General features: G+C 40.9%; 1 protein-coding gene across 1 annotated transcript in view; it reads left to right on the forward strand.

Moving 5' to 3' along the window:
- The first annotated feature begins 3,199 nt into the window (after positions 1-3,199).
- Positions 3,200-27,481, forward strand: part of LOC109042504 (uncharacterized) — an 88,303-nt gene continuing 64,021 nt past the window's right edge. The window contains exon 1 of the mRNA XM_072301899.1: positions 3,200-3,957. The gene's annotated coding sequence lies outside the window, so the exon portion shown is untranslated. The remainder of the gene's footprint in view (positions 3,958-27,481) is intronic.

The raw sequence follows: 27,481 nt of genomic DNA on the forward strand, positions 1-27,481 counted from the left end.
TTGATCCGAAAAAATTTCTTTAAAACATTTCAATAAAACATCTTGAAAACATATCATGTGTCCAGACGGTTTTGAAAAGGTTTCTAAAACAACTCTATGTCACCCCTAAATTTTGTTTCACAGATACGTCCGATAGATGTTTCTCATACCTTTACAACACATCTCAGTGAGGTACCTATCGGCACCACAAATTCGTCGCAGAGATATATCTGACACATTCTTGAAACATTTCGGTGAGAGGCACGACATTCCTTTGTATCGTCGAAACGTTTCAAAAATGTTTTCAAAACCTTTCAGTGGTTTGTTGAAACATCTTGAAAACATATCATGTGTCCCGACGGTTTTGAGAAGGTTTCTAAAACAACTCTATGTCACCCCTAAATTTCGTTTCACAGATACGTCCGATAGATGTTTCTCATACCTTTTCAACACATCTCAGAGAGGTATCGGCACCGAGGCTATAAGTATCAAAAATTTTCAGACATTTGTTCTAACTAATGCCGCTGTGGAATTAGAACCATCACAGCAGGCATCCCTTGATACCAACCATGCATGAGGGCTGAATCGTTACACTTCATCATTATCAACCTATCAGAGGGATTAGAACACCTTCACTTTAGAAAAGTATACGCAAAGCACGATGTACGGTTTCAATATTCTAGATAATCCATAACTTATGAGCTTTTATGGAGATGAACTCGATTCATACAAGGAATTAACCGTGTTAATAACCTCCACATAATTAAATGTCCAAAAAGTATAGCTTGAGACGAAAAATTAAGCTGAAATTTGGTAAAATTGAAAAATTAAACTTCAACGCCCTCTGGTGGATTCAGTTTGAACTAGGTAGGAAAAGTTTTAGAAAGGTCCTAGAAATGTTTCTATGTTATTCAATGAAACATTTCTAAAACGTGTCAAAAACATTTTTAAGTGACGTATAAATTCGAACAAAATATTCAAAAGGTTTCAAAGACATTATATTTATTTTTAATTGAAAACAAATCCAAAATGTGTCAGATAGGTTGCTGGGAGGTGTTGTTGAGTCGTGCAGGAAAAGTATCTGACAGCACTTTGAGAAGTTGCTTGAAACAAGCTGTAGATTGCATTCGAAACATTTTCAAAATATTTCGAAAACATTTCACCAAACACTTCGAAATTGGAAGTTTCTGAGAACGTGTTGGAGATGTGTTGAAAACATTTTTCTAAAACTTCAGCGACACTGGTTCGATTTATATTCAAAACGTTTTGAAATGAATTGAGGATGCTGATCGGAAAGAGAATTAAAACGTTTTGAAAATGAGTTGGAGATATACCACACCAATCAGTAATATTTATTAATAATTGAAAACATATCTAAAATGTGTCAGATAGGTTCCAGGAAGGTGTCGTTGAGCCGTGCAGGAAAAGTATCTGACAGTACTTTGAAAAGTTCCTTGAAACAATCTGTAGATTAATTTGAAACATTTTCAGAATATTTCCAAAACATTTCACCAAACACTTCGAAATTAGAAGTATCTGAGAACATGTTGGAGATGTGTTGAAAACGTTTTTAAAAAGTGATAGTAGAACAATTTGAAAACATTTTGAACACATTTTAAAAACATTGTTTTCACGTTTCTGTAAGATGAAATGAAAATATTTTTAAACTGTGTTCAAAACATGTTGTCTCTGATGAAATATTTTACATGACTCGCAACTTTGTCTTCAAAATGTTTTTAAAACATTTCATTTCCCCTCCAAATTTTTCTTTTGTAAAATGTTTTGGATTGGTTTTCAAAACATTTCTGTTGTGTTAAATGTATCCAATTTGAAAACATTTTCAAAATGTTTTGGATATGTTTCAATGAAATGTTTCTAATATGTTTCATCGAGATGAATCAGTTTCGACACAAGTGGAATGTTTCTAAAACCTTACCGATCCGAGCTGTGCTACCAGGGTAATCGGGCCTTTTTTTAAAACTTTTCTCCCGAATCTGAGCGAAACGTCATAATAGAATAAAGCGGAGCATTGCGAGTTAACGCCTCGCGCCATCGCGCCTTCAATTTTGCAGATGCAACACGGACATCCATCAAGCACGAATAGTTGTATCTCTGCGCCGTAATCAAAGTAAATCTTGTCTCTCACTCTATCTCCATGTTTTGTTGGCTCCGTTTGTCTTATTTGTAGCGATGCTTAGAGAGCTTCGTGAGCAACACAGCCAAAGTATAACTTCGATTTTTGTTGGCCAAATTACGTATCGGGTAAAACAAATTGGGTGAAGCGTCCAGCTACCCAACCATCAGTAAACACCCGATTCAATTCAGACACAAGCACCATTAAGCTGGTCCCCTATGACCCGAACACAAGTACACTTGCAACCAGTGTTCGAAACTCACCTTTGAGTTTTAGGAGCCATGTGGCGCATCAAGCCCGATTTTTAGGCGCCATTGAAGATTTTTTAGGGGCCAAATTGACTTTTCGCCTTTATATTACGACGCATTTAGTGAAAAGTTAGACGCAAGATGTTTTCGTAACAGAACTAGAAAGTAGCTGTAACTTGAGGAAGACAAAAGTACTATAAGAATGAAATCGTGAAGAATAGAAAAAGCTTTCGCTTGTAGTGCTGGAAATTCTGATTCTTTTTTAAATTCAAATAGATTAGTTTTTCTTTCTTTATGTGACTTCATCTGAAAATCCAGATTTTTAGGGGGCAATTTTTAGGGGCCACGTTGGCGCAGAGCCTTCATTTTTTAGGTGCCATGGCCGATTTTTTAGGCGCATTTGGCGCGTTGGCGCCTGTGAGTTTCGAACACTGTTACAGCCATCGATAAACAAACATGTGTGTTATGTGCGATTTTTGACCCATCTTCCCGTGCCATCCACCTCGTCTGCGAGGACGATCCCAGAAGCCAGACGAGTAGGTTTCGGATTTTCGTGGGCAGGAGATGCAGGAGCGGGAAACAGACGAGCTGGAAGCAGGCCGATGCCCCGGCCACTGGGGTTCTCGGGCCGAGGGGCCGTTAAGCTGTTAGCTAACAGAATCACAAGACAGACAAGACAAGACAAGAACAAGACGAAGGAACCGCGGGTACGGCCGCCACCTCCACCTCCGACGATCCATCTTCCATCAACTGGATCGCTGCAGAAACCGAGAACCCAACCGGGGCTGGCTGACCCGCTCCGAGCCACCGAGCCCGGCCGCCGATGCGCTCTTAGTCAGTTGGTCGCCAGCCTTACTGCTCGAACGACGCGCGTCCTGTCTGTCCGCGTTGGCGCGACTCCCCTCGTCGATTTGTTTGGTTTTCTTGTGCCCGCCCCCGCACGCGCAAGAATTTGAACAAATTCTAAAAGTTTCAAAACCCTCGATTTTACAACGCTTTCCGAGTGCCGCCCGGCATTAGTTGAGAGTGTTTACGCGATTGTAAGCACAGTTTACTCCAGTTTTTGTTTTGTTTACACACACACTCCCGGTGGTTTTCGCCGTGATTCTCCGGGATTCTCAAGTGTTCGTTGCTCCGCAGTTGTGTGTCAAGTGTCGCGGATTTTCCTGTGGTTTTCGCGTCGCTTTTCCGTGCACCTTTGCGGACTTTTTTCCTACCCGTCTCGTAGGAAGGGAAATACTCATTGAGGAGGTTTGCATAGTTTCGTTCCCTCGCGAATTTCTGCGATCTGGATTTGTTGGCAGAATGATTCTCGCGAATCTTTCGAGTAATTTAATTTCTGAGTTGTGATCCGTGTGGTTGCCCTCCTTTGTTTTTTAAGTCATTGCTACGGCTCTCCTGCCCCTGGAAAATGACTTGCAGTGCTCATTTTCTCACAAGTTTATCGAATTTCTGTTCGTTTTCTAAACTTCTGCTAATATCTAGGCACGCGTGTGTGTTCAGTTTTACCGACCTTTAATCGAAGGTTTTATTAAACCAGTGAAAAGTTTTACTTACTGGATACATTCATAGGATTATTACGCTACACCAATTTAGGTAAGCTTTCTCACTCATACTCATACTTTAAATTATTTTAGATTTTTCATCGGCACATTACACGTAAGTATCATTGACATGATACCATATCAAAAATCCTAGGAGGTGCGGGCAGTTGATGGTTGTGCACCTAGCGCCAGTCCACGCTTGACAGTCACTGGTTCAAGAGCTCAAAGAAGTGTAGAGGATAAATGTTTAAATGCAACCGATATTTGACAGCAAGCAATCGATATTCCAATAACAACAAATTTTAGTGCTACCAAAAGACAGTAGCGTAAAAATTCGTGGGTAAACATCGATATTAGCGCCGTGGTCAAAGGGGCTAATCTTGCTCAAAGCTCCCGCAAAATACTAGCCCTCTTCATAAGTTTCTTTTTATTTTGCCTTTTTTGCCCATCATTTTTGGGGGCTGATTTTTTGTAATGTTTGTTTTTTGTCATTCAATCCTTTTGCTGTTTTTTCTTTGGGGGGGGGGGGGGTGGTAGATAGTTTTGCTATCTACATCGGCCTTTACAATAGCATATATACACTTATGGTTTGGCCACAGATGCATTGCTTCTCTGGAGTTCGTTTACAATTTTGCGATGCGAAGGCAAAGTACCGTATAAGACTTTGAACATAACCAAATTTCCTTCGATAAAACATCATTTTTTCGGTAAACTCGTGAATATTTTTCTAATTTTTCATGAACTTTTAGTGACAATCTGATCCCAAAGTTTCTAAACATTTCTAAAAAAAATCTTCATAAGTTTACTAAAAAAATGCGTATTTTACTAAAGAACGTGGCAACATTTGAATGTTCATACGGCGTTTTTCCTGTGCACGGCAGAATTACTCTTTTTACCCCAGATTCGCGCCCGATGAAGAAACGTCCTTCCGGCAAACTTGATTCTTCCAAATTTGACTCCTTCTCCCCTTATTGAGAGCGCTTAGAATGACAACTAATAGCTTGACAACTTGCACGGACCAAAAAAGCTGTATGATGGCTTAGTTGCCTGCTTGATAGCTCTCTTATTTCAGAAAAAGGGTATGGTCAATTTGTTACAACGACGACTGAATGGTCAATGTTAAAATCTTTCCTCTTTTTACGTTTTAACGTCACTTTTTGGCGAAAATAGACGGTATTTTTAACATAATAGGTATGTAACCCAGATTGTAAAAAACTTGGACAGTTGCTTATATTGTCATTTCAGATACTAAATACATTTAAAGAACAAATTCCTCTTCAATTTTGTAGACAACTTAATATTTGATAATTCCTCGTTTTCTAATGTATATTTCAGTACACGGAGCAATGAAAATTGAGTTAACTTTTCGGCTAAATTAATCGATCTTTTTAATCTCAGACCGTCAGACGTCGACCACCTGAACCGAGGTTCGATCCGCGTGACTGATAAGTTCGGTTAACTGAACCGACAACTTCAGAGAGTCGTAGGAATCGAAGTTTGGCTGAAATACCGAAGTCTCTTTTTGTAGGCTGATCAAGTGGCTGTAGTTAAGACTAACCGCATTTGCACCTTGAAAATCTCTTAATGTTAACTTGTGGTCGTCTGACTGACGTAGGTTTAATAACTTTGGTAAAACCAGAACCTTGGCTGACTTTACCAACTCAATCGTGGATTTTCCATTCGGTTTACCCGGTGAACTTCAACTTCATCAGCACGACTAGAAACCGAACTGGAAAAGCATTCAAGTTGAGAATTTGCGGATTGTTCATACTTACTGCTTTCCTGGCAGATCAGGATACTGCTTACATGCAGCGTTCATAAGTGACACGCGCCGTGGCGTAAAGTAGAAAATCAGCATTCTGGAAACGTAACTTGACGCTTATTGTTTCCATAGAAACTGCTATTTTTGCCAGTCGTAGATCCTCTAACTCGAAATGAAAACTAGATATCAAAATTTTATGTGTATCTAAACAACCAATAGGTTCGCCAAATTCACACACACTGAAAAAAAGTACGGTAACATCCACTTCACTTTAAGTCTACTTTTACACAGCGAAAGTATTTAGTGGAAATCACTAGAATTGTTGCAGTATTTACCAGAACTCCGGTGATACATACTTCAGTATGGTATATGCTACCATAGAGTCTGGTGTTTATTACCACCCTCTGATCACTGAGTCAGAGTATGGTAAAATATACCATATGTTTTTTCAGTGCACATTTAGCTCCAATTCGAATCTCAGTCATCCCCCGGTATTGACGAATGAAAATCTAGGTATCGTCTTTGGTATTTTTCACTCATACTCTGTAAAATTTTCAAAATCGATCACAGTCCCTTGCATGTATTATTTACATTGCCTTTTTTCATTTTCGTGATCTGGCCTGGCGAAAGACATTAACTGAGGGAATTCTTCCCTCCTCTTCCCCTAACCCCAAGAAGGTTCAACGACTGCTCGCTCAACCTCCTTCAGAGAATTTCATTCCATGCCAATGAAAATAATCCCTCTAATACAAAACATTCTTGGCTTATCCTATAACTTTCCATTCAATCCTTCCCCCTTTCGCTACCGAGAAACTCAGAGATTTCCTTTGGCGAAAAGAGCATTAACATGTCTGAGCCATCAGCATAGCTTTTAAAATTTTTCCGACCAAATGAAAACCTGTTTTCCTCGCGTACGCACATACATTGTATCACGATTGCCAAATTGAAGCATTTTCAAATACTTTTAAAGTGGCCATATATGGTAATTCTCAGGTGAACGCCTTATCTGAAGTATGACAACAAGATGCAGGTAATACTGAAATGATGTCACCGAGGAAACATCCATTTTTTTTATTTCCTTTTTCAATGAAATGCTTGAGAGGAAATTTCATCGGTGCAAACCAACTATTCAGACAAATTAGCACCCGCACTTTCAACAGAATGAATAACGGGATCAAAGTGGAAAATTTTTGACAATTACGTTCTTGTCTCCACATTAAAATTAAGAAAAAGTCATACATATTAACGCAGACTACATGGAGTAGACTTTTTTATGACTCTTAAAAAAACTAGAGGTTATTCAATAATTTTGTCAAATATGCATTATATCCCGTCGTTTCCCAGGTTTAAATCCACATGCTCACAGCCCTAAGCCGTAGTTTTACAATGCATCGGAAATGGTATGGAAATGGAAACTGGAGGTATAGAATGGGCATGGCATTGAAGGGGGTGGAAACGTAAAAAATTCCTAATAGTTACTGTAAGTTAGTTATTTTTTAGGGGTGGTGGAGGGGGAAGCTCTCAGTCTCAAGTCACTTTACATGCCTCGTTCTTGCTCAGAAAAGTCATGAAATTAGAGTGATCCCTGGACAAATCACAAACGCGTGCTCAAATTCTCTCGAATGTTGCCGATTTTATTAGAAAAACAACAAATTTCTGTATAAAAAGCTATTATATTCAGTTGTTTTTGACAACGCTGAGGTCGCGTGACTTGGCTGCAGCGAGACTGAAACGTTCGCGAATTGATACCGGTCGCGCTTGCCATACCGAAACCATTCAATCTCCCGATAGACTATCCATTCTTCTACATGAGACCTGGAAACCATGCTTTCCAATACAACTAAGGGCTCATACTAAAATTCTGTTGACATTTTTTTCGATCAACACAGTATGATACGGCGCTCGATCGAATGAATTAGCGTCTCAATTACCCCTCGTTGTTTCATTAATTATGATTCAAAGCTCCGCAGAAGCCACGGTGGCTTTCACCGTATTCAAGTTCCGCCTAAATCCGTCGTTTTGGCGATAGAAGCGCTTAACTACATTTTGATTCGAGTTCGCTTGTAATTCCCTATCAATGCGGGGAATCATTTGAAAATGGAGTTAGGTTCTTTTTTCGGCAAAGCGATGTGTTTGCCAGAGCCTCGGCAATCTTGCGGCATCGTCAAATTCATTGTCCCATTGGTTTTCCCCTGCAATTAGTCCGTCTTGTTGTTTTACTCGTATTTTTTACTGTATCATTCATAAAACCAAGCTATTGTTGGTGATTGGGAGCCCAAAGAATTTGATTCACGTTCAGTTGATTTTTTTCTCCTTTTTCAAGTCTTTTTCTGGTTTTGCCCATGTATTTTTTACCAACAAATTATTCTCAGCTCACCACGAATCCCACACACATTGCACTGCTAGAAAACTAGTTCGGGTGTCCGGTCGTAACAAATACCTGTTTTTTATCGATGATTCCTAGTGGTTTTTAATCAACCTGTCTTAAACTGGGGAATCCTCCAAAACTCAGATGCCCTCCTTACGATTGGAATGAAATTGCACATTTCAACCGCAAACTCTCCACGAATCACAACACTAAATGTAAGTTGAAGAATTAATTATTTGAGCAGCGAAGAGCAAAAATGAACCAAATGAACCATATACTTTCATATTTTATTGGATAGCTTGCTTATTTTTATAGGTAAGTAATTGGTTGTTACAAGTTTCTTTTCAGAAAATTATCAGAGAATTTTTGCAGTGAATGAAATAAATACCACAAAATTTCCAACAGAACCTGAAATATATTTATCCGACGATATGGTTATCCGACGGTTTGGAAGCAGTGCATGATGTCTTTGGTCCCTTTTCGCCTAACACCACCTGTAATCGGACTTCATTATGCAATAAGAAGCCTGCTATGTTTTACCTTATCAATTAGACGTATTTATGCAAATAGGAACTATGTCACGTGTACATAGTTCCTTCCAGCTTAATTACGTCCAATTGCACACAGAAAAACTGATGTCACATAAGTTGTCTCTAAAATGAACCAAAACTAGTGGTTCCTTATTCCATAGTGCAATTCGATTAGGTTTTTGTTTGGCGTGACATCACTGTGCTCGTCGGTGCAAGTTTCCATGCTCGCAAGCCCGCGATTACTACTCAACGTACCGTACGTTTTGCACGCTGAATGAACTCTCCCAAGTGACGCGGGCAACGGCTAATTGCGTCGGCAAATGAGGGATCCGAGATCGAGATTTTCATCCCGAAGGTGTTAAAGCGGATAACCTCGATGCTACGGACTAGCTACTCCGCTGGGCTTGTTCGTACTCAACGACCAACGCAGGTGCCCGCCCTCCACGGGTCGGTTACACCCGGATGAGGATGAGGTGCTGGCTCTTGCCAAGAGATGACGCTCTTACGCGTTTCTTCCACTGGACACGGTGTTTATTACGGCAATTAACCAGTCGGAAGGTTCGGAGAGTTTGAATATCGGCGTTATTTACATCGGGGCTTCTGATTATCAGATTCGCGTCACTGATTTTTCCAGGTGCGTAATGGGTTGTCCGCGCTGAAATGGGAATAGGTGAGCCTGATATAGAAATATCCCAGTCGGTGATTCATTAGGCGATCGGGAATCTGCATTAGGTAACCGGGAATCTGGCCAGAGTTTGCGTCGGTGGCGGGGGAATTCCTTTTGCCGAGTGCCAGAGGACCTACTCCTGGATGAAAGATCGCTTGGCACTAGGATTTATCTTCTATACTTTTTAGATTTCAGGAAGGAGTTCTTGTGAGTTTTTTGCTTGTTAAAATGTGCCCACCTCCAAGTTTGTATATCTTCGTGCTCAGATTTTAGATTTCATGAGGTAGCAGAAATGCGTCATGATTTTCCTCAGGTGTGATGGTCTTATGTCGGCGTTTCTTTGGCGTGAGGGTGTACCTCTATTTTCGTATGAGCCCCAGAAATCATACAGTTATATGGAAAACGAGGCTCACGAGATCACCGAGATACGCCCTTACGCCAGAGGAGCGACGATGTAGTGTCATTGCCACTGCTGGATCAGGAGCAGACGAAACTGGCATTAGAAAAACTGCTTCGATCTCTCGTTCGCGAAGTTTAAAAATCTCTGCTCCAGTTTTATTTGTTTGAAGGAGAACAAACCAACATCCCTTGAATTTGTTTCAGATTTTGATTTGCACTAAGAATAAAAATCGCGGAATTTTTGAAATATCAACGTTAATTAAAAAAATAAAGAATGAAAGGAAGTCTACAACTTCGCAAAGTGAGATACGTGGTTTAGGAGTTTCAACGTCGATCCGATGACGCGTCGGAAAATCGAGAGTCCATCCGATATCCGGTGTTAAAAATGAACCTCCGGGTTAAGGCTCTGAGGATTCTTCATAATCGAGATATATTTATGCGGGGTTCAAACAACCTTCCATCCTGGGATTTTCATCACACGTCAGAGTGAGAACGACAAATCAAAGGATTGCTGTATTCGCCGAATGACGTACATATCAAACTATATACAGATCGTTGCTGCAAAATAGTGAGGCAAAGATAATTTGAATATCCATAGCTCGGCATTTTCATCCCGATCTCTGATAAATCAATTATCCTGGAAACCAAGGAGTTCGAAATAAGTATCTTAACGAAACGGCCTCATCACTCAGTGGATTAAAGTCGCGATTGGCAGGTAGTATCGAAAGCTGTAATCCTGGCAAGCAACAGCCTCTAAGACCGAAATCCCCGGCGAACGAAATAAGCGAGAGGCAAACTGGCTGGGGAACAAGTATTTGAGTGTATCATCTGATGATGCAACGATTATTTTTTGCCGTCCATTTTTTTGTCAGATACGTCGATGTGGTGGTATTTTCCTGCGGGCACGAACCTAATTACTCCCCCACCTAGTATAAAGATAGCATGTGTCGATGATAGAATTGAAGAACATGTACGTTTATCGCTCATTTTGTGACGTTGCAATTTTCAATGAAAAAGTTTCAGCATAATATTCCCATCCTACGCGCCATCATGTATCGGCACATTCCTCGATTATTCCCTGTCTCTTGTTGAATGTTCTGCGTCAACCTCTTGCAAATTTTTAGCATTCTCTTAATAAAAATGTAAAATCAGCAAGAATCTTGAAGAAAATGATTAACAGTGCTTTTCTCGTTTGCGCATCAACCATCAACGTATATGATCTCTAAGATGAGTCTCTCTAAGATTGGGGAGTAACTATTATTATTAGTACATTCAACGAATTAATAAAGATGGAGTTAAAACATGGGTAAACATGGCTTAAAGCATCAAAAACACCAAAAATCAGGACGTTTCAAGCTGCTACCAGGTCATTTCCAGCTGGAGTCAGGTCGCCACTCAATTTTTATTTATTTTTTTGTGTTATTTTGCAGCTGAAAATGAGCTGGAAACAGCTCGAAACGTCCTGCTTTTTGGTGTTTTTAATGTTTTAGCCTTGTTTACCCATGTCTTAACTCCATCCTTATTTACTCTTATATTCGGGCTATGCTTGTGTGTTTTATCGTACATTCAACTCTGAGTATAGACTCTCTATATCATGTTATACAGTATAACATAAAATCATGAGAGTAACGCATAACGCACCGCAGGGGATCGGACTTCGAAACGGTCAAGCAGGGGCGTACTCCCTAGTTTTCTTTAAAATGTCGCCACACAAGATTACATTTTTCAAGGCTATGTAAGTAGGTACATGCAAGCAATTATGAATAATTCACCGCAAGTGCTACGAGGAATCACGAACAATTGTTTCAACTGTTGTTGCAGATTTTGTAGGGTCCAAATATGCAGGCTATAAATACTTTTCGCGATGGATACCGAGGTCTCCACCGCCGGCTTCAATTCGCAAATTAGTCATTCCGTCTAATATTTATGCACGCGTTAACCTTAAGAGTAGGATGCGCCGGTATATCACTCGCTCCACAAATCTTTCTTTTCGTGTCTATGATTTAAGCGCGCGTCAATTTTAAAGGGCAGTTCACTCATCATCCCGGCCGATATGACTTCCTCATGCAAAAATGCACTCACGGAGTTTCGGGACGAGGCCTCGACTCGGAGAAAGCTACATGCACTTCGTTTCAACACGCGGTGCCCACACATGAGGGAAGCGTAACTCTAAAAATAAGTGATAAACTTTAAAACCATTGAAACTGTCGTGCGTGCCCCGACCGCGACCCGTATCCCGCGAGTGCTCCCAAAATGATGCAATCGCAAATCTGTCACGCTGACGAAAAACGACGTGTGATCATTCGGACGATGCCTGATTTCCTCGATTAAATACGAAAATTCTGGATAATTAGTGAATTTTCTTCTCTAGGTACTCATACTAGAACATTTTAGTTTAGATAACATATTTTTTGCTATGAAAAAAATATGTTCATAACGCTGGTCAACAATTTTTTTTTTAAGTTGTCACAATTGTGTCAGCCGGTCCAAGTTAGATTTTCGACGCTGATTCCGAGAATAGCCTCCGTTTTTAAAGTCAGCTCAAATCTCCCCGGAAAAATCTGAACTTTTCCAAACAAAATTGAGCTTTTCCAGAGAAAAATCAATTTTCCGGCTACTAGGAATCTAAGAATCTTGAATAGGCATGCAACATATGCTGTTCCATGTAATTTTGGCTGCTGAATTCGAAAATGACCTTAATTTTTCTCCAACGTGCAGAGATTTTCCAGAAAGTTGACTTTCCTCTGGAAAAGCTCAATTTTCAGGGAAAAGTCCGATTTTGCCAGGGAAATTTCAGCTGACTCAATAGGACAGAGGTCATTTTCGGAATCAGCGCTATAAATTCACCGGAAGTCAGTTAATACATCGTTGTAACTTTTCTTAAAAATTTGCAACATCGGAATGCACTTACGGCGTTCTTCAGCAACGACAGCTAGATTTCCTCGCGCGCGGGAAATCCATCCATCCGCGTGAATTTATTACCCGGCGTCCGAATCGAGAGATATTGTGCGAATTATTTAAGCTCGACCAGCTGCTGGTTTAAGTGCAAGCTTGATTTAGGGCACGTCGCGACTCTAATTAATGTCGCTTGTAGTAACGGCTTCATAATGGCAGGAGAGGTCACAGCTCGTGATTCGCGGTGCTCTTCCCAAAATCTGTTATTTTAATGGTCAGCGTCATCCAGCGATTACACGCCGACTGGGCGATTGCTCAAGTTCAAAACGAAACGAGGTTTCGCGAGTTTAGCACGGTTTTTCCGGGCGGGCAACTTTGCGAACAACTGACATTTACTTTGGAATTTTAGAGTTTTCGACGACCGAGTCCACTTCGACAGGGAATGTACATATATATTGTCACTGGACAGGTAGTTCGACGCATTAATTCCGAGATAGACAACAAAATATCAAAAATTATACGCAAAAACGATACCTTCATTTAGGTACATTTATTTTTTATCCATCTGACTTTTATCTTACCCTACCCAATGTGCAGGCAAAAGCCGATCTACCTCTTCTGCAGTTTACTTATAAAACTGGGTCAGAAAAATTATTTTCACTGCTAAATGATGTGATAAAGGTTTTTCTTTACCGCTAACTGGGCTGTGTGTACCAGGAAAGTTTTTGTATCGCTTACTGGGCATTCACAGCAATATATCTCTAACCTTTGCTGACTTTAAAAAGAAAATTCTCCCACCCCTATCTGGACTTAACTAGGGAACTTCTTCAACGTACAGGTACTTGATGAGCCAGGCTAGAAAATATTTTACCATTAACTGGTCTTTACCAGGAAACTTTTTTCATCGATAATTTTTTTCCAATGAGGCATTATCATAAAACTCTCACCACCCATACGAGGCTTTAGCAGCAATCTTTTTCACAAGCTACCTCACCCTTTCCAATGGAGCATTGTTTACCTTCCGCTGTACTACTTAATTTAATCTATCTGTTTCATATGCAGCACTGGAAAAAAAAAAACACATTGTATATAGAGTCCACACTATTACAAAAATCCACAAGAAAAAATACTCTCGATTCAATCAGATTAAAGCTTAAATCAAGAACCAAGCCTCCTAATTCGAGCGGATTTCCTTTTGGTTTAAGCTTAAATCTGTTTGAATCAAGAGTCCTTTTTCTTAGAGAAAAGAAGTTGTGAATATTTCATGTCCTCACTAGAAAAAAAAAACACATTGGATCTAGAGTCCATACATCGACAAATAAAATACTCTTGATACAATCAGATTTAAGCTTAAATCAAGAACCAAGCCTCCTAATTTGAGCGGATTTCCTTTTGGTTTAAGCTTAAATCTGATTGAATCAAGAGTCCTTTTTCTTGTCAATGTTTTCAAGAGTCTGGACTCTAGATCCAATGTGTTTTTTTTCCAGTGAGGGATTCCATAGGGAGTTTAAAAATCTACCGCTTCAAGTGAAAAAGTAAGTCAGGGAGTTGTTTCGGTGATAGAAGTCATTCCACCTCGAATCCGGCAGTAAAATTTGATAGAATCATTGACCCGACGAGCTCGGGAGGAATTCCGTCTCGACTAGAGCCGCTGCCGTGAGTGTGGAGCGTGGCTCATTGAGATGCACCTCTCCCGTTCTAAAAATAGTGGGCGCCACTCGCCATCGTCGCCCAAAAGAGGGCGCCCCTCGGCCCAACGTATCATTCCCTCCATTAGCCCTTCAAATTATGCGACATTTTTTTAGGCATACCGTGGAAATAATTTTCAAGCACTTACGGTTCATTTTGTCTTAAGGAACTTCATTTTATAAACAAACCATGTGTCATTAGTTTCCTCGTGAAAATAGATGCTGTTATCGATGATGAAATAGTGGTTCCTTCTTGCATAGTGCAGTCCTCATGTGGACCACATTTTGCAATAAGGAACTATAAGTTCAGACTCATCAATAAAAAACACCTACCTACATTGGGAAACTAATGGCTTATGCTTTGTTTTTGAAATGTGCCTGAATTGTAGTTCCATATTGCAAAATGCGGTCCATTTGGTCCTCATCAAATTTTCACTTTTTCTAACTAAAGAGATTAATTCATGACTGTATTAAGCAAAATCTGCCTTGTCATCTCCTGCCAAGTGCCACCAATTCTGCTCCATGAGTCGCTGAGTGGAATAGGACATTTTTTTCGGTTTTGAGTTGACCTTTAAAGCAAAAAACGTTCAATCGGGAAATTAACCCGCAAATCAGATTTTCTTTGCCAGCCCAAGGTGATCACTTCATTTTTTCTCTTCTTTTTCTGTAAATAATGTAAAATCCTGGAGAGCGTGCGATTCACTTTCTACACGGATTTCAGACACGTAATTTGAGGTGAAAAGTGTGGCCGAATTTCGGCCGATTTCCCTAGCTCGCCGCCAGGTACGTGATAAAATGGCCGGGCAAATCGATGGAAACAAAACAATCCGCGAGCTTTATCTTTTTCGAGTCACGGCAGAAAATGTGAGGAGCGCGATAAAACCGAACCGCTTTGTTTTGATATTTTCCCCTCTGAAACTGAAATTTTTTTGGACGGTCTCTTCTGAAGGTTAGACACAACAAACGCCACGTCCGGATGAGCGTGTGAACAACGCATGTGATAACTCAGTAACTCAAAACAAAAAGATCTAGCGCCAACCTGTTCTAAGACCGTGACGCGACTACGCCAAGCGTTGCCATTATAATCTACGCCATTGATGTCATAGTCAACTTGGACACATAATAACCTTTATTCAGAACGAGGATTTTCCCTCTGATACCTTGATATTCTCTATGCACTGTATGTTAATACCTACTTCACAGTAGAATAGAGGCTTTGAAAAGGACGAATTTGTGAAAAACTCAAAAATCTGATAGAGCGAAGTGCCAGGACTCAGCATATCCTGAGTTATGGCCAGAATTTTTGTAGAGGCTTGATCTTGAAGGCAGTGTATGACTATTTTTGAGATTTGTTGTCCTAATTTTAGCTTAAGCTGCATGGTCATCAAGAGGATATAGACAAGAAAGAACTCTGTTTAATTGCCTAGTCATTATACTTCAACATTGTACCATACTGTGATGACAGGTAAAATTCTTATCAAATTATTAATGAAGGTAATACTCCCTGGTCTTTGTTTCACGGTCAACTTACGGAGCAACCCAGGGATGATCTATCACCGGAAATAAACCGGAAGGACAAGTGTGCTTGGGGCATCGTTGATATCTAACAGCTTGTGCATTATTTTACCATGGAGTGAAAGCTTTCTATATATGAAAATTCATACTGTAATCGGCTTGCGTCCTTTTATGTGCAATATGAGTTCTTAAGCTCTTGCAATTGAATGAAAAATATCCCGCGCTGGCTTTAAGCAAAATGGGCAAAAAAGGTGAATCGCAGGTTACTTTTTGGCATTCAATATTTGCTCAACGGTAGTACAATACCCAACTCGTGTTAGTAATATTTGTTGATCGTTGCGTTGAGTAACTTTTGAGTAAATGTTCCAAATCGGGTCTTACTTGCTAAAAAGATTGCTCAACACTTTGATCATCACTTACCAATTACCATACGACAAAGTTAGAGGTAATCTCCGAGAGTAACCTCAATTTTACAGTGTTAAGTCTGCGGAATATTCTATGTCATTCACGAGCCAAGTCCAGAAACTGGCAGCGCTCTCGAGACATCAAAATGCCTTCAAGTATCGGATTGACGACCAAGAGTCTGGGCAGAACGAGCGAGAACTCAAGAGTCGCTGCGGAAAGGAGACCATTGCGGTTGGCCGTTGCCGTTGAAGAGAGAAATAGGTGAAAGAACGAGAGAGTGACACTCCTCAGCGGAAGAAAGAGAAAAAAAGGACACAAAACAGCCGAGCGCTTCTCTCACCTGTGCTGTTGCCTTAAGAAAAAACGACAGCTCCACACATGACCAGCCTAAGAGTTACGTGGTTTTGACTTAGGAGGGCCGCACAAAGAAACCATATCAGAGGAGCCAACGTCCAGGACGAAAGGTATCCAGGGATGCTAACTCGCCGGTAAAAAATCCAGTTCCAACGATCCAGGATCCTGGATTTGGCAACGGATCGGTAATGGCGATGCCAGCAGGATGGGGGCGGGGGGTCGCGGGTACGAGGGTGGGAGGGGGGCCCACTAGCGTCCCATTCATCGGAAATTAAAGGGTTCTCAACCTGCAACAATGAGGTGAAATACAATATCAGCCGTGAGAGAATGAGCGCTTTGTTTGCCCGCTCGATGACTTTGAATGGGAGCCATTGATATGCTCATGCGGATTTCTCGATCGGCCTGCTCCAGAAAATTATCCGGTCCGCGACCCCGTGGCCTGAAGGATTGCCATCTTTGATGTTTTTTAGTGTAACAATTTGCTCGTCATTAGCGCCCTTCAAAATATTGATTCAGTTCAATTGTATCTGAGGGTCAAACCGCTACACTTCATTAGGGGTGCAAATCGTTCCGGGCCCCCATCAATGGACATGCAAAGCGCTGGAATTTTGCAGGAAGGTCAACATAATGCGCTGATAAAAATGAGGTTACATTTTTACAAGGCGATCAATTTTTGCTGGAAGGTCAACATAAGGGCTGATTAGGAAGTCTAAAATCAACGACGAAGAAAAAAACATTTAATAAAAATCCATAATTTTCAGGCGCCACAGTCTTCAGGACTTGTCCACAATTTCGTCACAACTGCATGCATGAGCGATTGTGCAGTGAGAACATTTGCATCGCTGCAATTTAGTTCAGTAGTATCATACTCAGTAGATGCTTAGGATATTTTTCATTATGACTATTGCAATTTTTTTTTCTACTCTCAAATGGTAATAAAGTCACCGGATGATCCACTTTTCAAGATTTTTGAGCATAAAAAGCCGATTGTTCCAAAAACAAAAATTTTATGCATGATGAACACTATGACATGTCTTGACAGTTGACAGCAAAGGTTTTCGAATACCTTCTTGGATTATCCTGGAGCATCTTAGTCACATGAAACAACTCAAGTCTTCCAGTTCCACAGATACTTCAAAAACCAATTTGGAGCTTAGTTACACAACTCGCAGATCCCCGCGCGCGCAGTATTAATTGCATAACTACCCTTGTTACGTTTTTTCCGCCCTTATCTGCCGTGCACGTCTACTTTTCCAGGAAGATGCACAAAAAACGTATATAGTTTGTCGTTTATACAACTCATTGTTTGTGATATTCTAAACAGTACTGCTGATGATTAATGCACCTACTACCTCAGAGTCGCTCATAAATATGCAAATAAAATTTGTGGTGAATATTCGTCAAATTTTTCTCTGGTGCGCAAATCTTGCGTGTGGCACTTCATTGTGCTTCAATCTTAAACGAAATAATCTTCATTGACGAGTTCATTCTTTTCCACAGACTTAAGAATCCTGGTTCTAGAGACATGCATCATGATGGGAGTTATAATATAGAATTTTGCAAGCGTGGAAGAGGGTGGAGCGAAATAAAAATCAACGTACTTGTTGTTTCGGGAAGATAGGGAATCATGCGCATGAAAATGTAACCTAACAGGGGTCATAATGATATGGAAACGTTTGACATTTGAATATTAACGAATGAATGAAGTATTACATTTTTATTCATGATGTAATATACTTAATGAAATTTGAAACTGGACTCTTGGCGGTTGTCAGTTTTTTTTTATGTAACTGAAATAATCTCTTATCTTCCAATGACCCTTGACAGTATCATTTTTGCAGCTTTAACAGAGCAGCATTTGAATCCATACACCTTCATCGTACAAAAATAATGACCTTAAAAAAGCCCATACAATCGGCTTTAAGGCAAAAATTCTTAGTCTAAAATGCAGTTATTATGTCCATCCTCTTCAAAAATGTCTTAACTTTAATTATTAATAGCTTCATAGAATCATGAGATTGTTTACATACGTAGAACTTGCATTAAAAGCCTTTAAAGGACTCGTATAAACTCGAGTTCCCCAAAGTATGTGCCTTTTTATCGCGGATAATACTGTCAGATTTCTCATTATCGTTTATTCCTTAGAAAGACACTCTCGGTCAATTAAATCAAGCTATAGATGTCAATCAGCCTCATTATAGCCTGATATGTAAAAAGCTCATAAAGACTGATACAACAGTAGGTATGGAAATCCTACTTGTGAAGTTAGTACAGCGATCACATGATTGCTCTACATGCAGTTTTTCCATCACCTAAAAAAAAACTCTCGATCAGACATAAAGCCATTGTCGGGGCCTTCGATGTGTGTCAGAAGAACTCGGCATTCAGGTTATTTCGAGAGAAATGTAAAAATCAACAAACATTTCAGTCATAACAGAAATTTTCTGTGTTCAGATGGAAGTCTTCCGATTGAAGCTGCGCGCGTGAGTCCATTTGTGTTTACGAATCTGTACGAGAAGAAACTTTTAGTTCCGCGATAAAAAATTGTGGAATTAAAATCACTTTCAAGCAGTCGTCTAAAACCGCAATCTATACTTTAAAACAAGTCTTAGCCATGAATGATAAATTACGTTACAGCAATGAGATACTGTCAATTGGGTCAGATCAACGCCGATGCTTAGAGCAAGACGGAACGGCCGGCTAAGGTCTCAAGACCATTATCCCAACTTCAACCAGGTCAATATTAGAATTAAGTATAGCAATTCCGCGAATGAATAGCCGTGGTAATATTCAACCTGTACTTTTCTGCCAACGAAGGGTGGATTTTACCGCCTCGATGGGTTCGCTTCGATACCTTAAATGGATTTATGCTAAAAGGGACTATATTACACGCAAACCCTATGCACTTAGTTCCTTTTAACATTTATACGTCCAAATATAATTCTCTCCAAGGTCGTTCGATCTTTTTCCAGGAGATGAAACAATGAATCTGAATCACTCACGGATTCTAGGGATACTATTTCAGCGTGAAAAATCAGCTTGATGAATGGAGTCGGTTTCAGTCCTTGAGGCTGGAGCACGAGTACAAATGTAGTTATTACTGCAATGACCAAACGTGTACCGGCGGAGCGGGTCTTTTCCCCGGTGAGGTCCGTTTAAAAATCCATAAATTACGGTTATTGTAATGAGAAGTCGCAGTTGTGACAGTTCTTGTCAGAGAGAGCTCGTTTGTTTTGGTTTGTCCGACACGCGAGTCCAATGCCCCATTAATGGCACTCTCGTTGCTCTTGTGCACTCTCTGTCTAAGAATCCACGCACATTTGTCTTCCCGGAGCGTAGAATATTTGAGAGGAGCCTGGTCCTAGAATGGAAATCATGTTATGTAATTCAGGTTGAAGCATTTTAAAAAGAGCTTTTATACTGAGAATCAGCCTTTGCCTCGCATGTCAGACGGGCCGAAAATAAATTACAAAAGGAGTCCTTTGTAAATTCATAACGGTGTTTCTTCTGTGAGCGAAAAATTTTCCGCAGAGAGCAATCGCACATTGTCCTCTTTTATGAATAGTTACATAGTTGTCTCTGGGGTTGGTCCGGGCGGCAAAAACCAGGAAGCAGGGGAACATTATCATCGAAAGTTTCATTTTTTCCCCCTTTGTCTCATTGAAAGCGCGAGGTGGAAACTTCACCAAAGGAACAAAGTTTTGTCTGAAATAAAGCCTGATAGAGTTTACAAACGCAAGGAGCAAACGAAAATAATTTACGTGGAAATATAGGTGACCAAGTGGGATTTTCATGAAACCGCAAACCTCCTCTTAAAAAGCTCAATCATTCGAGGAAATTTAATGCAAAGTATTACTGAAGCTCATTGGGAAGGGCATGAAATTTGAAATGACTGAGGACGTCATTTTTTAGGAACCTTTAATTAATCCTTATCTCCATTTTTAATAAATAATCTCTTCTCAAGTGTGTCAATTGACACTAAATACCTCAATTTTAAGAACTTCCTTCCTGTACTCACTTTGCTCCCCCACGGTTTTTAGTCCATCGTGAACAAAAAATGATGTTTTTCAGTGAGATACTTTTAAAAATTAAGGCTTCGAATATATCTCATATTATTCCGAGTGCAGTAAACACAGGAATTCGCCTTCAGCGCTTTCCGGAGTAGCAACTTTGGACCATGCGCCGCGATCTTAGACCACCCGCAACGCGCCTTGGTGGTCGTTTGTCTAGTGCACGCAATTAGTCCACCATACATGGTTTCTCCCGGGAAAATTCTGACAGGAAGACAACGCTGCTCGCGGAAGGGTCATCGCTCGGAAGATGCAGTGGAACGTCTGCCTCATCCTCCGTCCGGTCCGGCACTGGAACACTGACCAATCAAAGCGATATGTCAGCCACTGCGGGCCGGTAACCTCCGGTCGCCGCGACTGTGCGGTTGCCGCGTCCAGTTGCCGTCGCCCGAACGTGATTCAAATCAGTGGCGTGGCGTGAATTGCGATGTATTGATTGTTACGCCATTTAAACCTATGGAAAAGGATCGATAAATAGGGTGTTCGCAGCGAACACCTTAATAATCGATTCTTTACCATAGGTTTAAATGGCATAACAATCGATATATCGCAATTCACGCCACACCACTGATTCAAATCGGTGCAATTACACCTCCCTCTACCAGTGTCACCGATTTCAAAAGATTATCGATAGTGTGCTGACCCAAGGTTACCATCACCCCGGCCTCTCGTTAACATCATTATTAAGCCTCCAGCTGTGTGGCCACTTCTCATTTGAATCGATTCGGTTTCTGGAGCAAATGAAACTGATCTAATGTTAAATTTAAAAAACAGGAATCGTAATTTGCGATTCTTTGGTTTCTTGATATTTGTTATACTCCCAAAATAAGACATCACTCCTCAGAATTTATTTTTAAATTTTTCATTCCAAAGTTAATATCCTGGGAAAATTCAATCAATGACGCTCCTTAATTTATCTATTTTTTAAAAAGATAATAACAACAAAGATTTTGATTTTTTTTTTTTTTTTTTTTTTTTTTTTTTTTTTTTTTTTTTTAACGTGTTTAACCAATGATCAAAGGGAATGGAAGCAGATGTGTAGAATAGACCTAAATGTCCGAGAGGACGGGCATGAAAGTTCCACTCGAAGGGAGAAATATTGGTTCCTATGAAGCACCAAAGTTCCTAGGTCAGGTAACCAAAGTTTTCAGTCATGGGAACCAAATTGTAGTTTAGGTAACCGAAGTTTTTGATAGCCACAATTAAGGAAGCTCTCATTTTTTACCGAAGACCTCAGTTATCTAAACTGTCATTCTCAGGACCAAAAACTTTTCGAAAAGCCAAATTCATCGAGCGGCTTGGCGCAAGCTCACACATCTGCAAAAACACGCTCGTGGACGCTCGAGATACCTTAATTTTTCAAGCGATTTGGCGACGTCGGCGTCGATTTGCGATGGGCGCTTAGCGGACCTTGCGGCGAAAACTAGGTGGTTTGGCATAATCGGCGGCAACGACAGGCGTGTCTCGGTGAACGAACACAAAAACGTTTAATTTTCCGTCGGCCACACTTCACCGAATCACGCGGGCAATTATTGAGCCGAGCGTGTGCGCGACCCGTGCGTGGCTCAGTCGCACCGTCCTGGACCTGGATTCCAGACCGCGACCGAGCGCTCCCGAAGAACCACCTAACCCCACTCGGAAACCCCATGTAGATCCGCGGTTTCTGCCGGACGCCCGCTAACGCTATGGCTGGTGGCGGTTAGGCGTTAACGGTGCGTTACGCGGAAATGCACCGATTGTCTTGTGTGGAGGCAGCGTCCTGTCATGTCGCCGATGGTGTCTGGGTCGTGTTCGCATCCCGCGCCGCAGTTCTGTTGATGTTATAAACGCAAGTGTATCAAGGATGGTTGTCGTGGTTGACTCCCGATTGGTGGAATCAACACTGAGTAAAATATTTGTGCTCCAGTGTTATGTTCGGTTAACAGAAGAAGTGAGACACAAACCAACCCAACTTTCGGGTTAAGTTTGTTATAGTTTGCGGTGAAGTTCGGCATTAAAACGATGGGAAAACTCGGGAACTCTCAATTCAACCAAAGGCATGAAATACTCCGTGCTCCACCTCCCATATTAACCGGACTTCAATGTAGCTTTCGTGAGATGAACCTCGCCATCAAATCAATGCATATCATATTCAATCGCTGTTCACTTCTTTTGCGCGAAATAAAGTTTTCACACAATCAGCATTCTTATTCTAAATAATATGCAGCCTACAGTAACAATAAAACCCTTTCCTTCCTCTATGAATGAAACTCTGAAGTACAGACAGTGCGACTTCTACTTCCAATAAACAAATCAACGTATTTTTCATGTGAGGATGTTAAGGGAAGATTTCCGTAGTTTTGCTTCAAGTGAGTACCATTCTCCAGTTTTCATTCCTACATTTAAGTTTGTGTTCTTCATTCAAGCCTGTATAAATGAGCCTTTGGTTGATACTGTAATCAACCGTTATGTGGACAAAGTGCGAATCTCTAATACGAAGTCTAACGTGAGGTCAAAGAATCATCTCATCTCTCTGCATAACATCGGTTAAAAAACGATCGTCTCTGTTACTAACCCACTAAAAAACGTGTACGCACATGCAATATTCATATTCTCTTTTTTCCTTCAGTGTGAACATCAGAATAGAACTTTCAGAAGTGCGAGGTAAAAGTAATTCATGTTAAAAAAGTGGTCTTATATTAAAGTGATTTCTATATGCGCGCGAACGATTACTCAGCGAAACAATGCCAGGTGTTTGAGAAATAACGCAAACAGTTGTTATTCTGATTTGCAAAATCTTATCTGTTACAATCAGTCAGATTTGGTCCCAATTGGTGACCGGTGAATATGCATGAACATTGCCTGTGAAAACTGGGAGAATATGATCAATGTAAACTGCCACCCATTTCCTGGAAACATGGACAACTGCCCCCCGTATAAATTTGAAAACTGCCACCCGACTTGACAACTGCCCCCCGTGTAAATTTGACAACTGCCACCGGTAGTGACAACTGCCACCCGTTGAAATTTGACCAAGGAGCGCGATTGAGCGGGGTCGCACAGTTTACCAAACTTTCCTTCACACTTGGACAGGCTGAGGACTGTCTACTGAAAATCAACACATGATAAGAAATTGAGCAGTGTCTGTGATGATTTTTAATAGGCGTGTTTAAAAGTTATTTTTTAATACAATTTTTTTAAAATTTTTTAATATGGTGAAAAGAGGTCAATGGGCTCTTAGTTGAAAGTAGTGAAAAATTGTAAAAAGTATTTTTACAGTAATTTACAGTATTTTTATAGTAAAAAATAGTTAAAAGTAGTAAAATTTTAGTAAAATTACCGACGCCTATTCTCCACAGGAATCTGTCATGGTAGAGATCCTCCGGAAGCTGGCATCTCTCCATCTCTTCACGGATGCCCTCTACCCACCGTTTGGCTGGACGCCCTCTCCGTCGCCTACCTGGGGGGACCCACTCCAACACCTTCTTCGGCAACCTGGTATCAGCCATTCTCTGCACATGCCCATACCATACCAATTGCTTGGTCATGATATCGTGCACAATCGTCCCCTCAACGCCCATTATCTCTCGGACACGTTCATTCCTGACACGTTCTCTCCTCGAGATTCCAGCCGATCTTCGCCAGAAATCCATCTCGGTCGCCTTGAGCATTTCTTGGGTCCGCTTCTTCAACTGCCACACTTCACTGCCATAGGTGATAATAGGCTTGACAACCGAGTTATAAATCCTCTTCTTGTTGTCTTTGGAAATCCTTTGGTCCCAAAGGATCCCATTAAGCATGGCGATGGCTTTCCTTCCTAGAAGATTACGGTCCCGAATGGCCTGATCCAGCTTCCCATCCGAAGTCAGGTTCACCCCCAGGTACTTGTATTGTTCGCAACTTTCTATATGTTGACCATCCTCCAGGACTATGCTTTGCTGAGCACCTCCGACTGACATCTTTTTTGTCTTACGGACACTAACCTCGAGGCCCCATTTGCGGTACTCCTCCACCAACTTCCGGGTCATATACTCCGCGTCATCGTGATCTTGACTTATGACTACCAGGTCGTCAGCAAAGCATAGCGTGAAAAGCGTTTCTTGGTCATTTAGAGGGACGCCCATGCCGGCACACTTTCTTTTCCACTCCTTCAGAACGTGCTCTAGATATATCTTAAACAGCGTCGGTGACAGACAACATCCCTGCTTAAGCCCCTTGGTGACAAAAAAACCATCTGAAAGCCTTCCTTGGCACTTGATTCTAGCAAAAGCCCCCCGATAAAACTGCTTGACTGCCCCAATAAGTCCTTTACTAAAACCAGTTTCTTCTAGGACTTCCCAGAGTTTCACAAGAGGAATACTATCATAAGCCTTTTCAATATCCAAAAACACTAAATGAAGCTCCTGGCCAACAATTCTCTTCTTTTCGGTTAACTGGGTAACACAGAACAGATGATCAGCGGTAGACCGACCAGCCCTAAAACCTGCTTGCTCCTCCGCCTCGAACGGGGTCCACTCCTCTTCGATCTTCGCTTTCAACACTTTTCCATAAATTTTACTTATCGTTCCTGTCACCGCTAACCCTCTGTAGTTCCCACAGTCATCCTTCCTTCCTTTTTTATGCGACGCTGTTATCCAGGCCTCTTTCCATTCTTTCGGGATGTCATCACCGTCAATGCACTTCTGCAGCAAATCCCTGAGATGGTTAACCAACTTGCCAGTCCCACATTTAATTAACTCGGCTGGAATGTTTCCTGGCCCAGGAGCTCTTCCATTCATCAATTCCCTGATTGCTTTGACCACCTCCTCAACTCGAATTTCCATTGAGTGATCCCCGACTATATTTTCAGCATTCCCCGTTTGAAACTCTGGTCGTCCTTCCGTCAATAATTTATTAAAATGTTCGTCAAGCTGTGAGATTGTTATCGGAGATATAATGTCCCGTTTCATGTCCCTTCTTAGGCCTTTGATCAGCTTCCAGCTCTCAGCACTCTTCCTTCCCCCCAGGTATGTGTCAATCCTTGAGCAGTTGGTCTCCCAAGACTCGTTTTTCTTCCTGGTGATTAAAAGACGAACCCTCGCCTGGGCTTTCCTATACGCGCCGCGGGTGTCTGCAGTCCTGTAGGGTTTCGATCAACAGATCCGCTCTGCCATGCCAAGGAAAAACACCGCATGAGCCTTCAGGCATTGCCAAATTTCCTTTCATAAAGCACGAATTTCTTGATAAGTTTATGAGTATTCTTCTTCCAATTCATCGTAAATTTTGATCGCAATTTCGCCCAAAGATCAAGAAAATTTCAAGGAAAAATATGAATAACTTTCCTAAAAAATAAAGCTTTTATCGGAAGAAATTTGGCAACATTCGAATGTTCATACGGCGTTTTTCCTTAGCACGACGGCGCTGAGAGCGCGATTTCTTATTTTGGTAACGCTGTAGGTCATCGCCGGACAGTTGGCCGTCCAACAAAACCAGCCTAAGTGGGAGAAAGCGTTGTTTTAATTCGCCAGATTTCATTTACTGCCCGCGAAATCCAAGCCTCGTAATATTCCCCCATCCTGCCTCTCATGCGTTGCTTCTACAGAGGTCTAAACACACCAATCTACTCTGTTTAATGGCCGGAAATTCCAGGGGTAAAGATGAATCAGAGATAAATTTAGTGGGGAGATGGGATTCCTTGAGCCTGTGCCGCCGCAGTCTGGACCAGTCGTGGACTTACCCGAAGCAACTCCATTGTTAAACCACGATACGCAAAAAATCGGAAGAATTGTCCTCAAAGTACGAAGTAGGATTAGAATGGAAATGTTTTAAAGTGTATCTCAATGAAAGCTTGGGAAAAAACTCGCTGAAAACAAGAATTAATTTAAACTCTAATGCGAGTCCGGCGCATTCGATCGAGTGCCCCTTCAATCTATTGGTTATACACTTGGGGCTACACCGAAGTTCAAATAGTTGTATCACGTATTTTGATTTCGGCGCACTTCTTTAATCAAGGGAGTTGGGTTCAATTCATTTTAAAGGAAGTACCGACGATTGGCATCATGTTCTAACTTTCCTCTGCAGCTTTTGGGCATTCACTGCAAGACCGAAGATTATTTAAAATTTGAGTTATTAAAATTGTCTGAAAATCGAACGGTGTAGTATTATTTACGCCATCCGAAATCTTGATCCCTTTTCTTCAATCCAATTGAAGCATTTTTGAGTTATTATGTAAAGATATTATGAAGAAATGGACAAGTTATGATAAGCCTAGAAGTACATTGATCGCAAGGAAAAGTATCACTTGGAGGAGTATAGTATTTTTTTTTATATTCTTTAAGAGCGGATACATAAACTGCTAGGTACAAAAAGCCAAGTGCTTTTTTTTTTAAAATAATCATCATACTATACGCGGAAATTTAAAAATGAAAAAAGAAAAAAACATTGCAACGGAGTGTAACTGCTATTACTTTTGACGATCACACATTCACTCCTGTGTTTTATATTTTACAAAGTACAAACGCGTTAGCTTTTTAACGATCCCAGTAAGTATCGAGTGCTTCTATTGCATTTAAGAAAAGGGAGCAAGATTAACGACGGTGTAAAGAGCACTACATCGTTCGATTTTCAGACAATTTTAAATGTTTCCGGCTTAGGTACATTTTGCTGTAGTAGATTCTTTGCACAGCTACGCAGATCCAACGCTAAGTACTCACCGGATATTCGAAAGGGAAACTGGTTTATTTAAGTGCTAGACCTCTTATTGGTTCAATTTATTTTAGATCAACTCACTCAAAGTTGCGGACGTTTATGCAAGCTCAAAAGAAAGATCCAAAGCTTTAGAAACGCCATTCCTTCAATCACCATTGAGTGTAAAGAGGAAGGACAGAATCCTTGATTTTAAATTAGCACTGAGGCGTGCAATAGGCACGAGGTCAAATTTTACTGGAATTTTTGGGGTCTGACAA

This window comes from Bemisia tabaci, chromosome 6 (genome assembly GCF_918797505.1).
Source record: "Bemisia tabaci chromosome 6, PGI_BMITA_v3".
In the NCBI taxonomy this organism is placed as follows: Eukaryota; Metazoa; Arthropoda; class Insecta; order Hemiptera; family Aleyrodidae; genus Bemisia; species Bemisia tabaci.